At 41.2% G+C, this 25,371-nt stretch overlaps 1 protein-coding gene and 1 long non-coding RNA gene across 2 annotated transcripts in view; one reads left to right on the forward strand and one right to left on the reverse strand.

Annotated features, from left to right (window-relative positions):
• SEMA5B (semaphorin 5B) overlaps positions 1 to 25,371 on the reverse strand; it is a 202,604-nt gene that overhangs the window by 168,596 nt on the left and 8,637 nt on the right. The window lies entirely within an intron of this gene.
• Positions 10,802 to 18,438, forward strand: LOC141561580 (uncharacterized). The gene is made up of 2 exons (XR_012488084.1): positions 10,802 to 11,044; positions 16,620 to 18,438. It is a non-coding gene; the product is annotated as an uncharacterized LOC141561580 (long non-coding RNA).

Raw genomic sequence — 25,371 nt, forward strand, 5'->3', positions numbered from 1 at the left:
TTAAGCTGTGTGACTGAAAAATTCACTTAACCTCAGTTTCCTCATCTATAAAATGGAGATAATAGTAGTACCAATCTCACCAACTGGATAACATAACTATAACTCTCTGTCGACTTTAAGCATGATTTTGATGCTTGCTTTTATTATTAATATTATGTTCTTAAAGCATAATAAGAGACCTCAGGGAGAATTGGCACCTCAGTGGTACAGTAGATAGAACACTCGACTAGGAGATGAGAAGATCTGAACTCAAATTTGGCCTTAGACATTTTGCAGTTATGTTAGCCTGGGCAAGTCACTTAACTGCCTCAGTTCCCTCCACTGGGAAGTGGGGAAATAGCAGCATCGACCTCACGGGATCATTTAGAAGACCAAACGAGATATTGGTAAGGCATTTAGCTTAGTGCCTGATGCACAATAGATACTAACTAATGTTTATTTCCTCCCTTCCTTAAAGTGAGGAAGACCCAAATTCAGGCCCTGCCTATGAAACTTATTAGCTGGGTGCCTCTGAGAAAACCATAGTACCCGGCACTTAGTGGGCTCAAAAAGTACAGGTCTATCCTATCTCCAAGTCCAACCATCAGCCACCAAGCTTTGATTCCATAGCACTAGTGTTGTTTCCAATCAACTCATTTGTTCATGAGGAATAAAGGAAGACTAATAGAATTTAGTACCACATTCCCCGGGTTTAGGGGCGTTGGTAGATCTTTTGGTTGAAAATAAATCTCAAGCCTCTGTGCTCAGAATTCCTTCTCTTGCTTGTATTTTTCCATTCTCTCTTCCATTGCAGCCAGAGCTTCAGCTTCACAGCATCATGGAAGTTCCCAAACTTTCTAATAGGAAGGTAATGAGTGGGAAAAAACAAAGGAGGAGGGGGGAATGGGGCATCTGGGCAGTAATTCCCAGAAGAAAGCAGGGGAACTCTAGAGAAAGCAAGACACAAGGCCGGCAGAAAGGGCAGCACTCCCATACTCTCCTTGTTCAGGCTCCCTCCCCCCAAGCCCTCGTTCCCAGCCCTCCAGGAGAGGAGTTTCAGAATTAGAAAATGCTACAAATGGCACGATGGGGCCATTTGGCTCAGTGTGACAATCTCAAAGCAAAGATCTAGCTCAGCGTGACTAGATCGGGAAGTGTAATTAAAACCATGGGTTAATGAGGAATGGCAGCCATCTTAGAGGAAGGCACACAGCATCCTCTCAATCCCAATGCTGATCTCCTAACCACATTAGAAAAACACCATTGCTCTCCACCTCCCCCCTATTTCTGGCTCCATCCCAAAAGGTTAAAGAGCTTGCCTGTATTTAAAGTTCTCCAGGAAAGGTGAACCCCCTTGTTTCTCTCAGTCATCCCTTCTAATACCCATGGATCATTTAGTACTTCCTCCCTTTCTTCCATCTTCCCTGCAGGCTGAGTATGGGGTTGCTCCATCCAGCTCTAAGTTCCATCATTATCTCACTCCCTTCTTCAAAATCAGATAGTAGCTCCCCAATGCCTACATGTATTCCTCCCCTCTTCCTCTCCCTCCTTCTTGCCTTTGGTCTGTCCTTCTTCCTCTCCCTGTTCTATGTTCCATATTCTGCTTCCTTCCTTCTTCCCTCCTGCCCATCCCTCCCTCTGTCCACATAAGGAATCATGCACTTACATATGGGTGCTCTACCCAAAGAAAAAAGGATTTCTTGAAATAGAGTGCTGGAAAAAACAAATTTGGGAATGGGCCATTGGGATTCAAATGGAGCTACCTGAATATGCCTTAAATCCAAATCACCCTAGTTTTTACTGATCCTCACTTGCTCATTGTTTGGATTTTGATGATTCAGAATGAGTGTAAAAAGCAATCTTTTCTGATCTGGTCAGAAATTCAGGAAGTCTTCTCCTTCCAGATTGATTTTTTGGACACTTTTGCCTTATTTCTTACCTACCCTTAATCACTGAATGGACATTGCCTGAAACAAACAGACCTGGGAAAGAACTTAGCTTAAAAAAACCAAGCTCTCCCACTGCATCCAGGGCCATCTCCAGTCTTCCTGATCCATATCTTACTAATGGACCCAGATGGCTTTGGAGGGGAGAGTGAGGGTGATAATTTTGCACAGCCCTGCCAATTTACCTGCCAGTCAAGACATCACATTCCCGATGTCATGGGTCCTCTTCAGGAACGAAGGAAAAAACCCCAACAATTTTAGACTCAGGTCTATTGATCACAGTTCCTCTTTCTGTTCCTGCAGTACTGATGCCCTGTCTTTCTATGCTAATAAAGAGAAAGTAGAGAATGAGAATGTTGCTTGAGAAGGATAGGGAGGCAGGGAGGAAGCAGCTAGGTCTGGTCAGAGCAGAGGGCTATTTTGAGTCATTTCTAAATACTAAATATAGGAGAAAGAGATGGAGAGAGAAAAGAGGAGAAAGTGGGAAAGGGAAAAGGAGAGAGAGAAGGTCAGAAATAGGAAGAGGAAGAAAGAAAAGAAAGAAAAAGAGAGAGAAAAAGAAAGAAAGAGAATTTAAATAAGCTGATGGAGCTAATCTCTGGGGAAATGAGGAGAAAATGGAGAATATCGCTGGAGGAGTTAGCTTTGCCAAAGAGGAAGGCAACTTTTTCTCAGTAAGAAAAGAAGAGTGAAGAGACAGAAATATTTTGAAATGGAGAGGAAAATAGTTAATGGAACTCACATCAGGATGGCCTGGATCTTTTTAGTAAAACAGGAAGTAAAGTGATTGGATTGGAGTGGGAAAAGCAATAAGAATTCAATAAGAAACAAATAAAAAGATTGGTAGGCAGTAATGAAAACCCAGCTACGGTTCAATAACATGAATTTGTAATGGATTCGATCAGCACAATCTGGTACCTTTTTTCAACAACTCTCAGTTAATAAACATTTATTAAGTACTTACTATGTGCCAGGTACTGTGCTAAGCACTGGGGATAGAAAAGAAGCAAAAGATAGTTCCTGCCCTCAATTTCAACAGTATATAATTCTGAGAATGAAAAGAGAAATAAAACCATGACAAAGCAGACCAAGGGCAAGGTAGATACGGCAGGTCAAGTAGGTAAGCGTTTCTAAGGCTACAGTAATTGCATTGTTGGAACACTGAGTCCAGGCGGAGTGGGGGAAGTAAGTGACCAGAGATAATGGACTTAGAGAATATAAAGCTTGTCAAAGGATAGTGATTTTGATAAAAGGGCAAGTGATGTTTAAGTGATTTGTTCAAGTTCACACAAGTAATAAGCAAGAGAATAGCCAGTGTTCTTTTCTCATAGACAGAAGAAAAAAGATCTACATATTTTATTATAGTAACTCCTAATGTCCGATATATGGCCATCTAGGTTCTGCTTGAATACTTCCAGTGACAGGAAACTCACCACCTTAGCAGGGAATGGGTTCCATTTTTGCATCATAAGTTCATAGGTCATCTAATCCAACCTTCTTGATTCACAAATGAAGAAGTTAAGGGACTCATGTAAGGGCAGTAATAAAGGAAAGGCTTGAATTCAGTTTTTCTGACTCCAAATACAGCATTTATTCCATAACTACAGTCTAGAATGCCTGAATCAAAAGAGAGCTTTTTCTTAAGTAAGGTTGAAAAGCTGCTTTAATGTAACTTCCACTTATTTGGTCCTAGGCTTGCCCTCTGGAATATATAGAATTATTCTTCCTTTTATACATGACAGCTCTTCAAATATTTGAAGACTACTAGCCTGTTTACTCTTACTCTCCTCTTCTCTGGAAAAACATCTCCAGGTCCTTCAGTCACTTCTTCATAATTCAGTTTCTAGACTGCATTAATATGCTGGTCATCGTCTACTCTAGAAATACTCTAGTTTATCGATGACATAACTACAGAGTAACACCTTGCCAAAGTCTAGATGGGATCTAACTAACTAGGCAACTAGGTAGTTCAAATGAATAGAGCATTCGACCTGGAATAGGAAGACCTGAGTCAACTCTGGCCACAGGTACTTACTGTGAGTCTTTGGTCAAGTCACTTAATGGTTATCTATCTCAGTTTCCCCATTTGTAAAATTGAGATAATAATAATTCCTACTTCCCAAGTTTTGCAAGGATCAAAGGAGTTAACATTTGCAAACTTTGAAACAGTATATAAATGCTAACTATTATTAATGCAAACTGCAATGGGATAATTGCTTCTCGTATTCTGGATGATATGCTTTTTTAAAAATGCAGCTTGTTTGTGTTTAGTTTGTCTGGATCTAATGGAATGTGAATGGAAAGAGTGGAAATAATACTAGAAGGGAAGGTTCAATTTGTGTCATGGAAGAGTTCAAATGGCAGACTCAGCCAAGTAAAGAGTGACGTAATAAAAGCAGAGATTTAAGACAATTGACCTGACAGTGATGGATAGGATGGTTTGCATTAGATCATATTGGAGGCAAAGAGATTAATTAGCAGGCTAATGTAATGGTTCAGTCAAGAAATGTTGAGGGACTGAAGTGAGGTATGACAATGGGAATGAAAAGGATGAGAGAGATGTGAGCTATACCACAAAGATAGAATCTACAGAAATTTGCAAGTAATTTATTGTGAAGGCAAAGGAGAAGAAGGGGTCAAAGAGAGTATCCCTTATTTCTATAATGCCTTAAAGTTTATAGCATATTGCTTTATAAATCTGGAATTTTAAGTTGAAGGGGATCTTAAATATGAAGCACCACAAATATTATATTCTTCCCCACTTCCTCATTTTGTTATTTTTGTTAAGTCATTTCCGTAGTGTCCAATTTTTCACTTCCCCATTTGGGATTTTCTTGGCAGAGATACTGAAATGGTTTGTCATTTCCTTCTCCAACACATTTTACAGATGAGGAAACTGAGGAAGAAGGATTTCTGTTAGTGAGTTATTAAGTGTCTGAGACCAGATTTGTACTCATGTCTTTCTGATTCCATTTCTGGTACTCTATATCCTGTGCCACCTCATTGCCCCTTTTGAAGATGAGGAAAAGGTTAAATGATTTTCTCATGATGCTACAGCTAATAAGTACTAACACGAGGAATCAAATCCAGGTCTCCCAAGTCCCACATTCTTTCCACTACAACATGCAAGTCTGAGATTTCAAGTTTAGGTGACTGAGAACCTGGGAAATAGAGAACTTAGGTTCTCTATTTCTCCTAGACAATAGGGGAATCAAAAGGAAGAGCTGCTTTGGGGATGAAATATACAGTTGTTTTGTTATAAAATACCCATTAAATTTATTGAAGGTAATAGATTTAGTACCAGAAGAGACTTCAGAAGTTAGTTAGTCTAAGCCCTAAATTTTTACAAATTTACAAAATTTTACAAATTACAAATTTCTTAGAGTAAATTGAGATTTGGAGAAATTAAATGTCTTTTCCAAACTACACAGAGATAGGAAACGACTGAGCTAGGATTTGAAAACACAGGGTGTTAGGCAAATCTTTTAAGCTCAATTTTCTCATCTGTTAAATAAAGAACATTGGATTAGATGATCTCCAAGTTCTAAATCTATGATCCTAGAATTCAGCTCACTTACAGAAGTTGGCTACTATTTTATATTGAGCTACAAGATTTTCTTCTCAGTGATTATTCCATATTGTCCAGTGGGAAGACCAGACCCTTTAGTGGAGAAGATTGAAGAAAAACATTTTTCACATTTTCACAAGTTGTTGCTATTCTTCCATGATCACCCTTTTCTCTGCATTCATTCTATTTTTAAAAATACCTATCCTATAACAATCTGAGCTCATCAGAGAGTTCCCTGTAGTTACATTGACTTCTTTATCTGCTTCCTCTTTTTCATTCTGGAATTGATTTTACATTTGAGAGTTCATGATCTCTTATCCTTCATTAACCATGTCTCCTTTTATGCTGGTCATAGGATGATATCTATGTCATATAAACTTCTAAACAACTACTTTCCCTAAATCTAGACTGAATCTGCTGATTATAATTTTCTTCTTTAATAACAATAATAATAATACCAACAAAATAATAAATAACATATGATTTATTCCTTAATAACACAACTATTGATAATGTAACATATAATATTAAATAATATAATAATTCCTTAATGGTAATAATAATATTAATAATAATATAACATAATATACAATGTATAATATAATAACAATAAAGTATTAATTTCTTAATAATAATGGTGATAATAATAGTAATTGCTTAGTGCCTACTAAGTTCCAGAAACTGTGCAAAGTACTTTTAAAAAAATATATCGAATTTGATCCACATAACAACCTCAAGATGAAGGCGTTATTATTATCATCCTCATGTTACAGTTGAGGAAACTGAGGCAAATAGTGGTTAAGTGACTTGCCCACACAGCTTGTTTGTGACTAGATTTCATCTTCAGCATTCCTGACTTCTAGAACCATTACTATGCCACCTAGCTACCTTCCCTTGATATTAAAGAATCCAAGATAAAATGGGAACTTTCTGTCAAGTTTCTTGTCATGTCCACATTACAAGCCAAGTTTTTTTTTTTTTTTTTTGGTCAGAATTAGGTGCAAAATAGCAGCAACTCTATTTTTTCCTCTTCTATCTAAAAAATGAGATTGTCAGCAAAGCAAGTTGACAATTTATCAGATGTTCTGCTTTTTTACCAGAAGCTCAAAATGAGGCTTCTAGCAAATGTCTAGATAGTTTAACTGTCCCATCACTAATGCCAGAGGCTTCATCTCCATCATTGCTGTTCCTACCTGCAGGGAGGGGGAAGTTTCTCACAAAGGTTACTTCAGCTACAAGGTTAATAGCCAAACCCAGGCGTGGGAGAGGTAACTCTTAAGAAGGCTGTTTTCTTTGATGATGATGTCTGGGTTGCTATTTCCACGATTCCCCACACGGATGAGACCTGGAGAGCTTCCCAGAGACTGGTTGGTTAAAGGACAAGGCCTTATTCTCTGGTCATCTGGTCAAACTGGCATAACTCCCAGGAGCTTCACACAGAATGAGGACCTAGGAATAACTATCTCAACCACAGGTTGTATGGGAACACTGACTCTGAGAGCACTCCCAATATGCATTGACACATTTCACCTGATACATTGTGCTGTGCCTTCAGAACATCCATTAGACTACCTAAATCACCAGCAACCTCTTACTTCTGGTTTTCTTTGCATATCTTGGGTATAATTTCTCCCCCTCTGAGGTATAATTTCCTTGCACCTTGTTGTTTATCAGGTGTCAGTGGACCTTGAATTACCCTTTTCCTACCTGATCTGCTGTTGAAAATAAGTATCTCTTAATTTAGCAGTACTTCTTTTCCTCCTCCCAGAATAATTCTTCTCTCTAGATTTGTTCCCTTCTGCATAAAAATTCCCTTTCTGGAATCTATTAACAATTTTATATGCAATATATTTCTATTCCCTATGCCAATGGGCTAGCTAGTATCTCCTTGCCTGTGACAGCAGTGGTAAGAAAACAATTATATGTGTCTGAATCCTTCCCACAGTTCATGGTCCTATGTAGCACTTCTGTGCTACCTTGATAGATGGAGTGACCCTGATGGCAGGAGAGCAGAGAGTTTGGTCTAATTACCTCCACTTATTGAACCTTCATGGATTCCTTCCTGCTCTAGATTCTGATTGTAACCTTTTCCTGCCAATGATTGGCTTTAAACTTTATTAACTAATCACTAACTAACAATTAACTAAACTAACCACTCCAGATTCCGAATCTATCTTTTATTCATTTTCCTTTCCCTTTCTTCTCACACTCTTGTGACTTAAATTGTGCCAAATAAATTTCCTATTGCTTTTAGCATTATCTGTTTAAAGTCTTCTGTGAAGTTCCTTTAAATCTCAGAAATGAGCCACTTTATCCCATCTCTGTGGAGGCTTCCTAATCTATGTTAGGAATGTGTATCATCCATATCCTTCATCTGGTTGGATTATTATACAAGTAGATAAAGATAAATGCAAAAATAAAATAAACACAAGCTAGGGAAGGACAATAACACTAATTCTAATTCAGGTGTTTTTCACCTTTGGGTTCATGGATTTACATAATGGGATATATCACTTTGCCAGTAAAAATCCATATGGGCAAAGCTACCAGTAGCTTTTACCAGTAGCAATGTATGGCTGTGAGAGTTGGACTATGAGGAAAGCTAGGTGCCGCAGAATCTAGGTTTTCAAACTGTGGGGCTGGGGGAGACTCCTTGGACAGCAAAGACATCAAAACAATACTTAAAGTAGCTAATTCAAACAAATCTTTAGAAGGACAAAAACTGAAGTTGAAGCTTAAATACTTTGGCCACATAATGAGAAATCAGAACTCATTGGAAAATCCCTGATCTTGGGAAAGATAGTAAGCAAAATGAGAGGAAGATGGCAGAGGATGAGATGAATAGGTAGTGTAATAGAAGCAACGAACATGAGCTTGTACAGACTTTACATAAGTTTGTACAGATTTTGGGAGATAATGAAAGAAAAATGAATCATAGGTTTATAAGTAGAGATAAAAGCTTGGGGTGCTACAATCTGTGGAATCTTGAAGGTGACACAGGACTGAACAACAAGAAAAATATGTCTTCTGTATAGTCAGCATTTATGCCTGAAAATAACCAGAATTCTCTATATTTCTAAGCCAGTCTCTGCAGTGGAAACACCATGCATTAGCTGAGAGAGGCTCTTGTTTCCCAGAATTTGTAAATAATCACCCATGAATGGTCAATTCAGTGGAACCTCAATTTCACTTTATCCAGGAGGCCAAAATAGAGAACAGAATCTTGGGTGGCAAAATCTGGACATGGCCACTCCTACTGCTAGCTGGAGAGTTCTGTTCAGAGTAAGGACTCCAAATGCATGTGAGAGAGCCTTTGTTGGAACTGCTCTCCTGGAGAACTCAGTCCCTGCATTATCCCTGGCTGATGGTTCTCTTCCAAGTATTTTCAGAGTGTGTGGGGCTACTCCAAGGCCGGTCCTCAACTCTGGTGTAAGAGAGGGAAGAAACAGCAGCAGTATGGGACATGAATGATAGAGTTATAACTAGGAATCCTTGGCAAATTCAGTTGGGGATGCAGTAAAGAGTTCAGAATGACCACTTAGTTCATGTCTCACAGATACAGTCCTGGAAGGGATCTCAAATGCCATCCAGTCCGACATTTTAATTTTACAAATGAAGAAACTGAGGTCCTAGGAAGTTGTGTTGGTAGTAAGCAGCTGAGCTAAGATTTGAGCCCAGTTTTTCTGAATTTAGAATCAATGCTTATTCTGCAATATCAGTCTGTTTCTAGGGGAGGGAATGGTCCATTTCCTAAAAAGAGTCTGGCCATCATCCCATGATACAACTGAAGAAACGGATTCCCTGAGAGGAGTGTCATGATAGGACACTGGAAGTTATATCCAGGAAGTCCATGAGGGAGGAGGAGAAGTGACAGGGGGCAAAGTTTGCCTCCCTTCATGTTACTCATTGTGATTTTCCTCTTTCTCAGGAGACATACTAGGGATAGGAGGTAGAGCAGGAGAAGTATGAGATAATGTCAGAAAATAAAGTTAAGGCCAGATTAAGGAAAACCTTAAAAACATTCTTTGTAAAGCATTCTTTGTAAGCAAAGCAGTGGCTTGTGAATCAATCAATCAATAAACATTTATTGGGTGCTTACTACATGATCTACACAGTGCTAAGCATTGGAGAGACAAAAAAAAAAAAAAAAAAAAAAAAAAAAAAAGCAAAAATAGATCGGGGATACCAAGATTCTACATTCTGCAATGAAAGCCAGTTTGACAGAATGGATAAAACACTGGGCTTGAAGCAAGGACTAATCTTGTCTCAAACACTAGCTAGTGTAGCCCCCTGGGTGACATAGGCCAGTCATTTAACTTCTGGTAATCTCAAATGTAATACCTATCTCCAAAGTTTATGAGATCAACTTAGAAAATGTGGATAAAGTGCTTTACAAATCACTAGCCATCATCATCTTCATTGGGTAGCTAGGTGGCACAGCAGATAAAACTCAGAAGACCTGAGTTCAAATATGACTGAAGACACTTGAGAACTATGTGACCCTGGGCAAGTCACTTAATCCTGTTTGCCTCAGTTTCCTCATTTGTAAAATGAGCTGGAGGAGGAAATGGCAAACTGCTCTAGTGTCTCTGCCAAGAAAAACCACAAATGGGATCATGAAAAGTGAGACATGACTAAAAGATTGAAGAACGATAATATCATCACCATCATCCTCATCCTCATCCTCATTTTGTTTCACATAGAAAATGGATGGCCACGGTAAAAAAAGACCTTAGAGGCTGTGGAGTCATCTTACAGCTGAAATTCAAGTCTGGTACTACTTCTACTACCATACCATTGTTTCAACTAGAAGTGTATATTGTTGTTGTTCTCTAACCCTTCTCTCCCCCCCCTTTTTAAACCATAGGTAAAACAATAGAGATGCTAACTGACCTCTCCCTTTGATTGGCTAAGGGGAGACTTCAGAGTTAGAAAGACCTGCTTTCAAGTCTGGTCTCTTGTCAGGAACCTTCCCCAACCTTTCCCCTTGCTCTTCCCCCCTCTTGAACAAACCCAGGTCACCACGGCCCTGAGGCTGATGATTTCTGAGGAATGTCAAGACCACAGTTCCCAGAACTGATATGGAATAGACAAAACTACGTTATTCCACCCCGTCCTTGGGCCCCTAACCGTCTCATAATCTGCACCTGGTAAATGTTACAAAAATATTTGACTCATCTATCATGCTACCCAATCCTTATGCATACATGGCATTGCGGTTTTCTGCCTATAAATTCTGTAACTGTAAGCTAATAAACGAGACATGCTTGACCATTACTTTGAGTAGTCTCCCCTCTCTCTCTCTTTAGATCCTGTTCCCGGGCTGTCTTAGCCCCCGCAGGCTTTTGCCTTAATTTCGGTCTATGTCCTTCTTTTTTTGACCCACGTTGAAGACCTGCTGGACAGGTCAACTGGCGCCCAACGTGAAGGCTCAAAAATAGGGACTTTGACCCGACAGAACGCTCCCCCCGCCCGTCCGGACCCCCAGAGACGATTTCGCTCCCCCAGGCTGCTGGCGTTACGGAGCTCCGTGAAACGAAAGTAAAAAGAGGTAAGTGTTCGCGTCTGTCGATATCATGGGATCTAAGTTGAGTAAGGAAGAAAATTTTGTTAGAGAGCTTAAAGAAAATTTTAAAGAGAGAGGTATTAAAGTTAAAAAGAAGGAACTTATAAATTTTTTTATCTATATTGATAAAGTTTGCCCCTGGTTTATAATAAACGGTCCTGACATTCATCCAGGAAAATGGCAAAAGGTAGGACAAGACCTAAACGAACTCATTAAAAAAGAAATCCAGGGAGGAGAAAGCGTCCCCCAGAAGGTTTTAACCCTCTGGAAATTAATTAATGACATTGTAGAAGATTCAAACAATAGTGGCAAAATTAGACAATTACTTATAGAAGCAGAGTCTTGCCTGCGTCCTTTGTCTCATGCCGTGTCACATAGCTCTATTCCACCAGAATCTGTCCCTAAAAAGGCTCCCTCTGTGATTATTGAAATGCCCCCCTACCAACCTAAATCCATATATCCGCCCATCTCATCATCCCCCCTGCCCCCTTTGGAAGGTTCCCTCCTGGCCTTTCCTGTTTTTCCCTATAAACAAAACCAGCCAAGAAATAGAAAAGACAGTGAGAGTCTCACTGAAGAGGAAGCCGCTGCTTACGATCCCTATGGGGTGCATGTCTCACAACATCCTTCGGCCCCTCCTATCCTTAAGAATTCCCTTTCTCACCCCTTTGTTACTCCAGATCTTAGTCTAGTCCAGGAGGATATTACCAAACGCATGTCTGCCTTGCGGAAAACCTTAGATTTACAGAAACAATATCTTGAAATGACAAAGGAATTTTCGGCTTTACAAGCCTCCCTTCAAACCTCCCCCTTGCTCAATCTTGAAAATCTGGCCCCGCCTTCCCAGACTTTAGCCAAACACAACTCTAGCCCTAAAAAGGATCCTAGGAATAACCCTACAAAAGCTAAACAACGTAGCTCCTTTAATTTTCCCGTCATTACTAGAAAGAAAAAAGCCACTCATGGCGCCGATGCGGCGCAAGAGGGGAGTGAGGAGGAAGAAGCAGACAATACTGATGAAGGGACAGATGAGGAAAAAATAGAAGAAAATGAGGGAGGGACGGATTCTGAGGAAGAAACAGACTTTGTCAAACCCCGATTTAAAAATTTGAAAGATCTTCTTTCAGCTGTTAAAAATTATGGCCCTAATGCTCCCTTTACCTTGTCGGCCTTAGAAGCTGCTAAAAGAGGTGGTCTACTGACCCCTACCGAATGGGTGAAAGTTGCTCAATCGGTATTGACTAAAGGACAGTTCATAAACTGGCAATCTGAATTTGACCACCAGTGTAGGATTATAGAGAAAAGAAACCTTAAAACCAAAAATAAAGATTGGACTTATGAGAAATTAACAGGCAGAGGACCATACGCCCTAGAGAAAAAACAGAAAAAATTTCCTACAGGACTCTTAGAACAAATTGATCACGCTGCCCATAAGGCATGGCGGGCCCTCCCTGTTACTGGCTCTCCTTTTATGCCCTTAAACAGAATCAGCCAGAAAAAGGATGAGGAATATTCTGAATTCATAAGCAGACTTCTAGAGACTGCCGAACGTACTTTAGGGAATGCTGCGGCTGATGACCCTATTATAAAAAGATTAGCTTATGAAAATGCCAATAGTTCATGCCGCGCTGTCCTTAATGGCCAGTGGCAGGATAAATCCCTTAATGAGATGATCAAACTCTGCAGAGATGTTCAGGACACTACTATGAGCAAACTAGAAAAAATGTCTCAAGCAGTATTGGCCCTGCAAGATCCCATGAAAAACATGTCAGAGGCAGTACTCACTATAGGGGCAGCAGTTAATACAGGACAAACTGTTGGGCACCAGAAAACTTGCTTTAAATGTGGCTTGGAAGGACATTTTGCCCGACAATGCCCCTCTAACTTTCAGGGATTTCCTGGCAATACGGCTCAAAATAGACGAGCGCTGCCAGCCTCTGTGTGCCCTAGATGTAAAAAAGGCTATCACTGGGGCAACACTTGCAAATCCACACATGATATTGAAGGAAGACCTCTGCCTCCTCTGCCTCCCCTTCCGGGAAACGGCAGACGGGGCCCCCCCCGGGCCCCTCAAGGACCTGTTCACACAGCCACGGGGCCCCAATTCCTCCCCAGCTCCACAGGGCAACCCCAGGGAGCGCAGGGGTGGACTTGTGTACCTCCACCACCACAGTATTAAAACCTGAGGACGGCCCAAAAGCCTTGCCTACTGGCTCTTTTGGACCTCCGCCACCTGGGTCTTTTTTCCTCATTATAGGCCGTGCCTCATGTACCCTTCAAGGGATAATTATTCACCCCACCTTGGTTGACAATGACTATGAGGGAGAAATTAAGGTCATCGCTTCTTCCCCCCACCGCACTATTACAATCCCCCCGAAACAACGTTTGGCTCAAGCACTGCCACTCCCTTTAGACACTAGCTTCCCAGCTTTCAAAAATAAGAGAGGAATATCTAACCCTGGGTCATCTGACATATATTGGGTACAGTCCTTATCACAAGAGAGGCCCACCTTAAAACTAAAACTACAAGGCAAATCCTTTATGGGACTAATTGACTCAGGGGCTGATGCCACAATCATTTCTGCCTCCCAATGGCCCAACTCTTGGCCCCTGCAACCATCTCTCACACATCTCCAAGGCATAGGACAGACTCAGGAGACTATGGAATCTACACAAATGCTGATATGGGAGGATGCAGAAGGAAACAAGGGCATAGTACGCCCCTTTATAGTTCCTAACCTCCCCATCAACCTTTGGGGTAGAGATATTTTATCTCAAATGGGCATTATCATGTGTAGCCCCAATTCTATTGTCACAGAGCAAATGTTGAGACAAGGATTCCTTCCCAAGCAAGGACTAGGAAAGAATAATCATGGAATTCGGGAACCTATACAGCTGCAACCCCAATCAGACAGAACAGGCCTTGGCTTCCAAAACCAAAACCTTTTTTCATAAGGGCCACTGATCCCCCCAGCCTACAGGCGGATAAGATCACCTGGAAATCAGATACCCCCGTCTGGATAGATCAGTGGCCCCTCCCAAAAGAAAAACTAGAGGCTGCAACTAAATTAGTTCAACTACAATTAGACGTGGGTCATATAGAGCCCTCTAATTCACCTTGGAACACACCAATATTTATAATCAAGAAGAAGTCTGGGTCATGGAGGTTACTCCATGATCTTAGAGCAGTCAATAAAACCATGGTACCCATGGGGGCCCTTCAGCCAGGCTTGCCTGCCCCCGTAGCAATCCCCGCTGGGTTTCATAGGATTGTCATAGACCTTAAAGACTGCTTCTTCTCCATACCATTAAACCCTGAAGATTGTAAAAGATTTGCCTTCACTGTCCCTGTCATTAACTGTATAGGCCCATCTCTTAGGTTCCAATGGAGGGTCCTGCCACAGGGCATGGCCAATAGCCCTACCCTTTGCCAAAAATATGTTGCTCAAACGGTAGACCCCTTTAGATTAAAATACCCACATCTCTATATAATCCATTACATGGATGACATCTTAATCGCAGGCCCTTCAGAATTAGAATTAGTAAAGGTATCTGATAGTCTAGTTTCAGCCCTCCAAAAGAGAGGCCTGCAAGTTTCACCAGAAAAAGTCCAAACTACCCTCCCCCAACTTTTCCTTGGGTTTGAGCTACATTTTTCTCAAGTAATAACCCAGAAAGCCCAGATACGTACCGCCCATCTTAAGACATTAAATGATTTCCAAAAACTTCTAGGGGATATTAATTGGCTACGTCCCTATCTGAAATTAACTACAGGGGATCTTAAACCCCTCTTTGACATTCTAAAAGGAGACTCGGACCCTTCCTCACCACGCTCCATAACAAAGGAAGGTGAGACTGCCTTACAGAAAGTCAATCAGGCAATATCCACTCAAAAGATTGGATACTATGACCCTGCAAAAAAACTCTGGCTTCTCATTTTTTCCACAACCTTTTCTCCCACCGGTTTGCTATGGCAAGGAATGCCCCTGTTCTGGATCCATAGCTCAGCAACTCCTAATAAAATACTTGCCACTTATCCCATACTTGTATCAGAGATTCTACAAGAAGGAAGGACCCTCTCCATAAAAATTTTTGGGAAAGATCCCGACCATATTGTCTGCCCATACACCAGCACAGAACTGACGCAACTCCAACAAAGGAGTGACGCTTGGGCTATTGCCACTATTTCTTATCAAGGGACATTGAACAACCAATACCCTCCAGATAAACTTATTAAGTTCCTTACAGAAAATTCAGTTACCTTTCCACGTATAACCAAGACTAGCCCTATAAAAAAGGCTCATCTAATATTTACTGACGGCTCTTCATCAGGGACAGCTGCAGTCACAATAGACTCAAAACTCACTTCCTTTCACACGCCTTATGCATCTGCTCAACTTGTAGAACTAGCCGCTATACTCTGGGTATTCAGGAATATCCCCGGTCCCATGAACATTTATACTGATAGTGCATACATTGCCAATTCTGTTCCACTGCTTGAAACTGTTCCTTATATCAAGCCCTCTACTAATGCTTCCCCTATGTTTGCTCAATTACAAAATCTGATTCAGGAAAGAAGTCACCCCTTCTTTATTTGCCACATCCGTGCACACACTGACCTTCCTGGTCCCCTGACAGAAGGAAATACGAAAGTAGATCTAGCCACCAAACAAGCTCTCTTAGCTACAAGTGAATTAGCCTCTCCTGTTGACCTAGCCACTGAGGCACACAAGATACACCACTTAAATGCTCACACCCTACGACTCCTATATAAGATCACAAAAGATCAAGCAAGACAGATAGTTAAACAATGCCCTGGCTGTTTAGTACACTTACCTGAACCACATTTAGGAGTCAATCCACGGGGACTGATACCTGGAGAGCTTTGGCAAATGGATGTCACCCATCTTCCATCGCTTGGTAAATTAAAATACATCCATGTGTCCATTGACACTTTCAGTGGGTTCCTTTGCGCCTCCCTTCAAACTGGAGAAGCCACTAAGCATGTTATCAGCCATGTTGTGGCCACCCTGGCTATGGCACCAAAGCCTAAAATTTTTAAAACAGATAACGGCCCTGGATACACCAGCTCCTCATTCAAACAGTTCTGTGCACACATGGGTATTAAACATATCACTGGCATCCCTTATAACCCCCAAGGACAGGGTATAGTGGAAAGAGCACATCAGACTCTAAAGAGAATGATTAATAAACTACAATCAGGCCCTGAATTACTGTACTCACGAGCTGGCAACCAGAAGACCGTCCTTAATCATGCGCTTTTTGTGCTCAACTTCCTAACGTTGGATGATAATGGGAAGTCAGCAGCAGACCGTCTCTGGCACCCCTCTACATCTGATACTTATGCTCAGGTCAAATGGAGAGATCCACTCACCAACAAGTGGTATGGTCCTGACCCTGTTCTAATTTGGGGAAAAGGACACGCATGTGTTTATGACTCCCAGGCCCAGAATGCCAGATGGCTCCCTGAGCGCCTGGTCAAACCCTTTCAACCACCCAGGGGAAAACCCTGAGAAAAGCCCCTTCTGCTTTCTTACAGGTACAGATAGGCCAAGGAGCCTGAGAAGCTTTATTCCCTGACCCCGGACCACCATCCCAACACTCGGCAGCTCCAGAGGCCCAACGCAGGGGTAATGTATTTTTCTCTCCTTCTTATTGCAGCTGTTGTCATCATAATAGCGCTTATTCTCCTTATTAGCTTCTGCTGCTGTTGTCCAAACACATCAATTCCCTGCCCTGCTTAGTATATTAGTTTACCGCTATGCAACTCATTTTTTTAATCCTCCTTCTAGTGACCCCCTCAGCACTACCCTCTCCCTACCAACTACTCAACTATACTTGGGTAGTGCAAAATTCCTGGGGAGACGTGGTATGGAGTACCTCAAAAATCTCCACCTCTGATTGGTGGCCCACTCTATACCCGGACCTTTGTAAATTGCTGCTTTTACTCCGATAAATTAGGCCTTGTAGAAAATAGCTTACAGAAGGTTAGAGATAGCCTAGAAAAAAGAAAGAAAGAGAGGGAACAACAAGAATCCTGGTACCAAAATTGGTTTTCTACCTCTCCTTGGCTTTCCACCCTTCTCCCTAGCCTTCTCGGGCCTATTATAGGTCTCCTTTTACTCATCTCTTTTGGCCCCTGGGCCTTTAATAAACTAACATCTTTTGTAAAAACCCAAGTAGATACAGCAATTAGCAGGAAGAATCACATATACTACCATCGCATACAAGACCAAGAAGAAGGCAAAGCTGAAAACATCGAACCCCTGCATTTTAATGACCACCTCTTGAAGAAATCCAGACTTCGGCGGGCAGCAGAAAGAATTCGAAAACTTTGTCTCTGTTTTCAAAAAACCTGATAATTGTTCACCCTACTATAACTATAATTGTTCACCCTACTATAACTCCCTTATACATGCACAGTTTGCTTTGTAACACCATTTCATATCCCTTCTCCAGAGACATATTGTATCTCTCTGATATTAGGACCTTGTGTTATGCTATCAATTGTATTCCTAAGAATTGTAATTCATGAATTGATACTGCGGGTGCATTGGCACTCGAAACTACTTTTTAATATTCTAAGAGTACTTCATGTATTGCTTTGAGATGATTCTTTGTTTTTGGTTAAGCCTGATGCTTTTAGAAATCACCCTCCCCTTACCCCTCTTTCCCTGTACCCCTCATGGATCCTGACAAACTGTTCCTTGCCATTTTTATGAAAAACTTTGACCTCTGCAATATGTAACCCGGGTATCTTTGGAAAAGGTTTAAAAATGAGCCACGGCTATAAGACCATTGTGATGCCATGACGGGCAACCTTGAGTGATCGATCTATCCATCTGAGACAGGGGTTGGCGTGGCAATCCCACGGATGGTATGGACAATCCCAATGACCTAAGACAGCATCCAATGGCCAGCTACCTCCAGGCTGTACTGCGTGAGTGTTAAGACACCTGCACCAGCCATTACACTCCCGGTATTGCTGGAAATGGGTCACGAGGCCTGAGTGCCTCATTATTAAAGAAAAATGGGGGACATGTCAGGAACCTTCCCCAACCTTTCCCCTTGCTCTTCCCCCCTCTTGAACAAACCCAGGTCACCACGGCCCTGAGGCTGATGATTTCTGAGGAATGTCAAGACCACAGTTCCCAGAACTGATATGGAATAGACAAAACTACGTTATTCCACCCCGTCCTTGGGCCCCTAACCGTCTCATAATCTGCACCTGGTAAATGTTACAAAAATATTTGACTCATCTATCATGCTACCCAATCCTTATGCATACATGGCATTGCGGTTTTCTGCCTATAAATTCTGTAACTGTAAGCTAATAAACGAGACATGCTTGACCATTACTTTGAGTAGTCTCCCCTCTCTCTCTCTTTAGATCCTGTTCCCGGGCTGTCTTAGCCCCCGCAGGCTTTTGCCTTAATTTCGGTCTATGTCCTTCTTTTTTTGACCCACGTTGAAGACCTGCTGGACAGGTCAGTCTCTGATGCTTTGTCCGTGTTACTTTAGGCACATGGGCTCTCAATCTCCTAAGTATGGACCATGTTTGTGTCCTAGAGCCCTTTGATTGTTTGTTGAAGTTCGACTACTTCTTTGAATGCTTTTAAAATGCAAAGAATAAAATACATAGGATTATAAAGAAACCAATTATATTTAAATAGTTGTCAAAAAATTTTTTAAACCCACATTTACCGATTCCAGCAGAGTATTTAAAAAGCTTTTTTCTAAGACTATAAATTGCAGAACTGTTAAGTGATTTATCAGCTGAGGAAATTTCTTCTATCTATGCAGGTCCAGACCAAGACCACAGATATACTCATCTGAGAACTGTGGGAGTCCCAATGGTGCAGGTGCCTCTGGCACTTTCTGTCATAAGGATTCTCCCTTTGATTTCAGACCCCCCTAGATTTCCCTTGGATCCACAAACTGGAGGCAGGGCTTCCTGTGCATTGACAAGAAAGGAAGAGTAGCTGCAGCCTAGATAATCAATCCATGGAGATTTGGCCCCTGGATAATTAAGTCAGTGGTATTTTTCTCTTCTGTCCTGCCAGAGGGCTTGCACGCACACAGGCGTACACACACACACCCCAGAAACTGCCTCTATGTGGCAGTTTCAAGGTGGACTCAGCTAGGGCTGCCTCTCTCAGGCACCTGAGTGGGGATGGGGAGGAGTAAGACGGAAGCCTTTGGCTAGAAAACAAAGAGTTTGCATTAAGTGATAAGATCTTCCCACTTTCTTACTACTGATTGAGTTACCGAAGCCTAGACACTTGAGTTCTCTGCAAGGAGGAATTGCTGTGCAGGCCCCAGAGAGAGGTGTCCAGGGGTCCTGGATAATCCACATACTAGATCTGTCAGTCCCTGAATAATTAAGAGCTGTCTGCTCTCCTTTTGTTATCTCCTGTACTCTGATCCCATGGAAAGCTTGAGAACAATGATTAAGTGGAGGGCCTCAAATTCAAAACACAGAAGGGGAGGGTGATGGGATAGTGATGGATTTAAACTGCACACAAGCAAGTTTTCTCCTATTTACAAAATTCAGATAGAGTTTGGAGGTGACCAGAGGTGCTAAAAAGTTCCTTCCAGCCTTGAGATGCAGTGACTTTTAGACCTGGAAGGATCTCTACAAGATGCACATTGACTTAGAAAACCACATGAACATTATTAATGTTTCATGGTGTTTTTATTTATTTCATTAAACATTTCCCAAATACATTTTAATCTAGTTCATGCTGTACTTTAGAGTACTGGTTTGATACCTCTGGCCAATGGTATCTTTACCACTTTAAGCTACTTGAGTTCAGAGACTCCCATTGTTTTGATTTTGTATTCTCAACTTCTACTGTAGAAAATGCTTAATAAAGTTTGTTGAATGAATAGAAGTATTACAGCAGAGAGGAAAGAACACTGCCTCAAAGGCTAAACACTTACTGAATTGGGATTGTTATTGGTATTGCTTGGTCATTTTTTTGGTCATATCCAATTCCTCATGACCCCATTTGGAGTTTTCTTGACCAAAGTAGTAGAGTGGTTTGCCATTTCCTTCTCCAGACCATTTTACAGATGAACAAACTGAGGCAAACTGGGTTAAGTGACTTGCCCAGGAACTGTCTGGAGCTACATTTGAACTCAGAAAGAAAAGTCTTCCTGACTCCAGGCCCCGCACTCTATTGATTGCATCTCCAAGCTACCCTCTACAACTTGAGACACCTGAGGCAAATCACTTAATATCTGGGCTGTGTCCTCATCCATAAAATGTGGGCTTTGGGCTGGATGACCTCTGCATTCTTTTTTAATCAAAGAATGAACTTTCTTCTTTACAGAGAAGAAAATAGAACTCTAGAGAGGGAAAAGTGAATTTCCCCAAAGTACCTAGATAAATTGCAGAATTTAAACCAAAAATCCTCTGACTCTATATCTAGCCAGTTCTTTACCTAACATCACACTCTTCCTGGTATCTCATCTTTGCCATTAAACTTGATAATACTGTGGATTTCCCATTATTTGTGCTAAGAAAGTGGAGCCATGCACAGATCACCCAAAATGGTGGCCACATTGTGGTATATATATATAACATGTGGCTCTAGGATGCATCATATATATTTGCAGCAGGTTTATCTTCCTGTTGATGCTTGACTCTGATTGATACCAAAATAGGTCTACAATCACTGAGCTCCCGGTGACTGACAGAGGAGTGGGGAGAGGGGGGCAGACAGGTGTTGGGTGACAGAGAAAAGCCAGCCTAAAGTGAAGCACTTGTCACAAAAAATTCCATAAAATATAATCCCTATGTTGAAAAGCAAGAGTTGGCTATCTCTCCAGTTAAAAAAAATCATACAATTTGAAAACCAGAAAAAAATCTCAGAGTCGATTTAATCCTTCCCTTCATTTTTGTAGATGAGAGAATTGAGGTCCAGAGTGGGCAAATAATTTGTTTAAGGTCATATATCTAGTGAATGTCATCTCTTCTAACTCTGTTCTCAGTGGAGGTGGGAAATAGATGATCACCAGTCATTGGCTAACTAATAATTCTTCACAAGCAAGAAAACACACTTAGGATTGAAAGGGAAACTTGCTGGGTTCACAAAGGAAGATACTCTAATATCATTAAGCCTCCAAAATTAAACTAGTCTCCTGCCTGCTGTCTCATGAAGTCATACTCATTAAACCTGGATCAATGAGGGTAGTGCCCTAGGACCCAACATTACTTTTATTACCCAGGAAAATGGAATACAATGACTCCACTTCAGGACTAAGGGTCAGGGGAGGGGAAAACTCCAGGGACCCTGCTCTCTGGGAAATATTCAAGCTTATTCTCTCAGGGCCCATGTATTCCAAGGATTCCCAGCAGGCTGCCTTCTCCAAGGTGTCTAGCAGGAAACAGAAAAAGGAAGCATTTTTTTCCACCCTGTGAAAGCTATAGAGCGTTATAATTTCTCATCATGAGTTCCCCGATAATTACAGGATTAGACAGAGCAATCTGCAGGTTCTCTTTTCATCTTTCTAATGCTCACTAAAGCAAAATGTAGAAATAGAACCACAGGGATGAAGGGAGAAGGTGGTGCCTCAGAACTGCTGGGCTCCCATTACCCCAGCCCTTCTGATGTAGCCACCTTTGCAAAGGGCCTCTTCTCCCTGTCTGAGGGAATCTATCATAGGTGACCAAAAAACTGGTTTGGGTCGGGTTCTAGCTGTCGCTTTGCAGCCAGGCCAAAGCAGAAAGCCTCTCTGGGCCTTTCTGTCTGGTTGGAGCAGATATGATTCTCCTTCCCCATTGGCTGCCAGAGAAATCTGCCCTTCCTCCCTGCCAACGCAGAAATCAGTCAACCAGAGCAGCTGAAAATTTGCACTTGACATCTCTTCAGTGAGAGCAAGATCTGTGAAAGCTTGAGATGCAGAAATGCAGGCTGTGCCTACAGAATTCTGCAACAAGGGGCCAATTCTCTAGTTTTCATCTTCTGGAGCCCAAGCTGAAAAGTCTTATCAGTTGCATGACCTTAAATAGACCCAAGAGCCACTGTACTACATGCCCCATTTTCAGCAAATCCAAATACAGAAATCTGATCCAACAAAACGATGTATCAGGAGATGATTATTTCCATTACAAAAGAATTCACCAGAGGGTTCCTTTAAGTCACAGCTTTCCTAGCATATTGAGCAGTTTATTTACAAAAAATTGATTTACACAGGAGACCCAGGTTCCAGTCCCCGTTCTGCCACTAATAAGCTTTGTGCCTAGGGCAAGTTACTTAAGGCAGCCTAGTAGAGTGAATGGAGCCCTTGACTCGAAGACAGAAAGACCCAGCTTCTTATAATTTGATACCAGCACTGTGATCTTGGACAAGTCACCTAATTTAAGCTAGTTTCCTCATCTGTCAAATGGAGACAATATTATCTATTGCCCAAACATCATAGGGTTATTGTGTGAGAGAGAGTGAATGCATTTTATAAAAATGCTTGAGAAACTATAATGCTCTGTAAATTATTATTACTCTGCCAATTATTATTTTTATGTCTATGGGCCTCATCCGGAAAGTGAAGCTTTTTGCTAAAATCTCTTCCAGCTTTGACATTCTAGGATTCTAACTTATCATGAACCCATCTGGTGCTTCAGATAGCTCCAAAATGAACTCATCATTCTTTCCTGGAGGAAGCACCTGCCCCACCATCCTCAAACATGCTCTTTCTTACTTACAAAGTCTATTTCTGCAGGAGGCAGCACCGTTCACTCAGGCTTGAATCTCAGACATATCTTTGATTCTCCACTATCCCTCCCTCCCACATCATCAGTTTCCAAGTCCAGTACGCCCTACCTCCACAACATCTCTCATATCCATGCCTTCTTTTCCACTCCTGTGGTCACAGCCATTACTTTCAGGCTCCTCAGCTTTAGCCTGGCTATTATAATAGTCTCCTAGCTGCCCTCCCTGCTTTTACCCTCTACCCTCTTTAACACATGTCTTGCAGCAGTGTAAAGAAATCTTCCTAATGAGCAAGTCTGACCAGGCTATTTCTCTGCTTTAGAAATCTTTCCTGGTTCCCCTAGATGATAGGTGATAAAATAGAAATGCTTACCTTGGTGTTCCATGGACTGATCCCAGCCTCCTCCTCTAACTTCATTATTCTCTTCTCTCTTTCACTCATGCACTCTTTATTCCAAGCAAATTTTACTACTTGCCATTTTTAGATCTAGTCCTAGAAGACTTGACCTTTTCATCTCCAGAAGTCCTGTCCCTCCCCTCCTGACTGGTGAGTTGCCCAGCTTCAGCAACACTTCACTCACCTGACATCTTTTCCCATCTTCTCAACAGTTACTTTGTTCCACTAACAAAGAATTCTCTCCACTGTCACCCCTTCCCCAGATTTATCATAGGATCAGAGGTGGAAGGGACCATAGAATCCAACCTTGTCATTTTACAGATGAGGAAATCGAGGACAAAGAGATTAAGACTTGCTAAGGGTGAAAGTTAGTAAATAGATGAGGTATAATTTGAAGTTACACATTCCTGATTCTAAGTCTAAAGTCACTTCCCAGTTCTGGAACCTCAATCGAATCAGTACCACCATAATGTCTAAAAGTGTGTGTCAATCTATTGCCCTGTGATCCCACTCAGCATCCCTGTAATTTTCAAAACTCAAAAACCTCTCCTTCAACCTTATTCTCCATATGAATTGTTTTGCTCCTTAATGACAGGAACTGTTTTCAATTCTGAATTTGTAGCCTCGGTGCCTGTGTACATAGTAAATATGCACAGACTTAGTAAATGTGCACAGTGCTTGAGACAAATAAGCATTATGAACTCCCTCCACCTTGCACCCACTGAAATCTGTTCTTTTCTTTTAAAAGACCCAGCTCCGGTATGACCTCAGCTATGAAAGCTCCATAAAATTTTCCCTTGTTCCCCTTGATGAAAAGTTCCTCCTCCCCTTTCCAATCTCCAGAATCATTTGATTTGATCTCTCATACACACATAATAATTTCTTTCTAACTTGTGTTAGTGCAGCTAGTCCAGACATAGGATAGAATAGTGGGTCTGAAATCAGAGGAGACTCATCTTCTTGAATTCTAATCTGGCCTTAGACACTTAGGAGGTAGGTGCCCCTGGGCAAGTCACTTAACCCAATTTGCCTCAGTTTCCTAAATCTGCAAAATGAGCTAAAGAAGGAAATGGCAAATTATTCCAGTAATTTTCCAAGAAAATGGAACAGGGTCAGACATGACTGAAAACGATTAAACAACAACTTGTTATAGCTATTTGTGTACTTATCCCATTCCTTGTCGTTAGACCATATGCTACTTAAAAACAGCCGTGAATCATTTTTTAGTCATCTCCAGCAATTTACACAATGTCTTATGTATACAAGTTACTTAGCAAATGCTTTTTAATTTGAAATTAAGTAAGGCTGTCAATAGAGTGAACCAACATGTTTACCTCTTCCCATACCGCCAGACACATTTAAGTAGGGAGCTGTATCACTTTTGAAACTGCCTTGAATTGTACTGGGGAAGGCACATTAGCCTGGAACAATACAGAATAGACCTCAGGTTTTTTTCTGTAAAATAGGGACAGCATCTTATTCTGGGGATTGTAACAGCATCTCCCTTACAGGGCTACTATCTCAAATGAACCATAAATACAAGCTATTATCCTCCTAATTCTAACAAAAAGTTGGATGGAGATTCTCCAGTGCCTCAATTTCCCCACTCTTAAAATTAAGGCTAACTATCCTGTCTGCTTCATGTGAAATACAGGCCGAGACAATGTTATTGAGACATGAGGGTGATCATTTTGTAAATGAGCATAAAACCCCCATTTGAGGACAGGATCTTGAACCTAACTCTACATGGGTAATTTTGTAAAGGAATAGAGCATTGAAAAACACCAGAACTCTAAGCAATGTAGCCTTGACCTTAAATTAAAAAAATAGATTTCCTCTCAGAAAAGGTAGATGAAGATGGAGAAATCCATTATTACACATAGCCAATGTTTCTGTGATTGGTTTGTTTAACTTAACTAAATGTCTTTGTTACAAGGTGGAACTTCTGGGGTAATAGGAATGAATCATTGGGAAGTGACAAGACTGTAAAAGAAAAGTATAACTTAAACATTTATCAGGGGGAAAAAAAGAACATTTAAAGCTTGCTTATCTTCTTGCTGAGTTTCCAGATCACTGCTGCTTCTTTTACAATTTAAAAAGTCACAAGCTTCTATTTGATTCTCATAACAACCCAGTAAGGTTTGGAGAGCCATTCTCTCCATTTTATTGATGAGTTAATG

The sequence above is a fragment of the Sminthopsis crassicaudata genome, chromosome 3 (assembly GCF_048593235.1).
Source record: "Sminthopsis crassicaudata isolate SCR6 chromosome 3, ASM4859323v1, whole genome shotgun sequence".
Taxonomy (NCBI): Eukaryota; Metazoa; Chordata; class Mammalia; order Dasyuromorphia; family Dasyuridae; genus Sminthopsis; species Sminthopsis crassicaudata.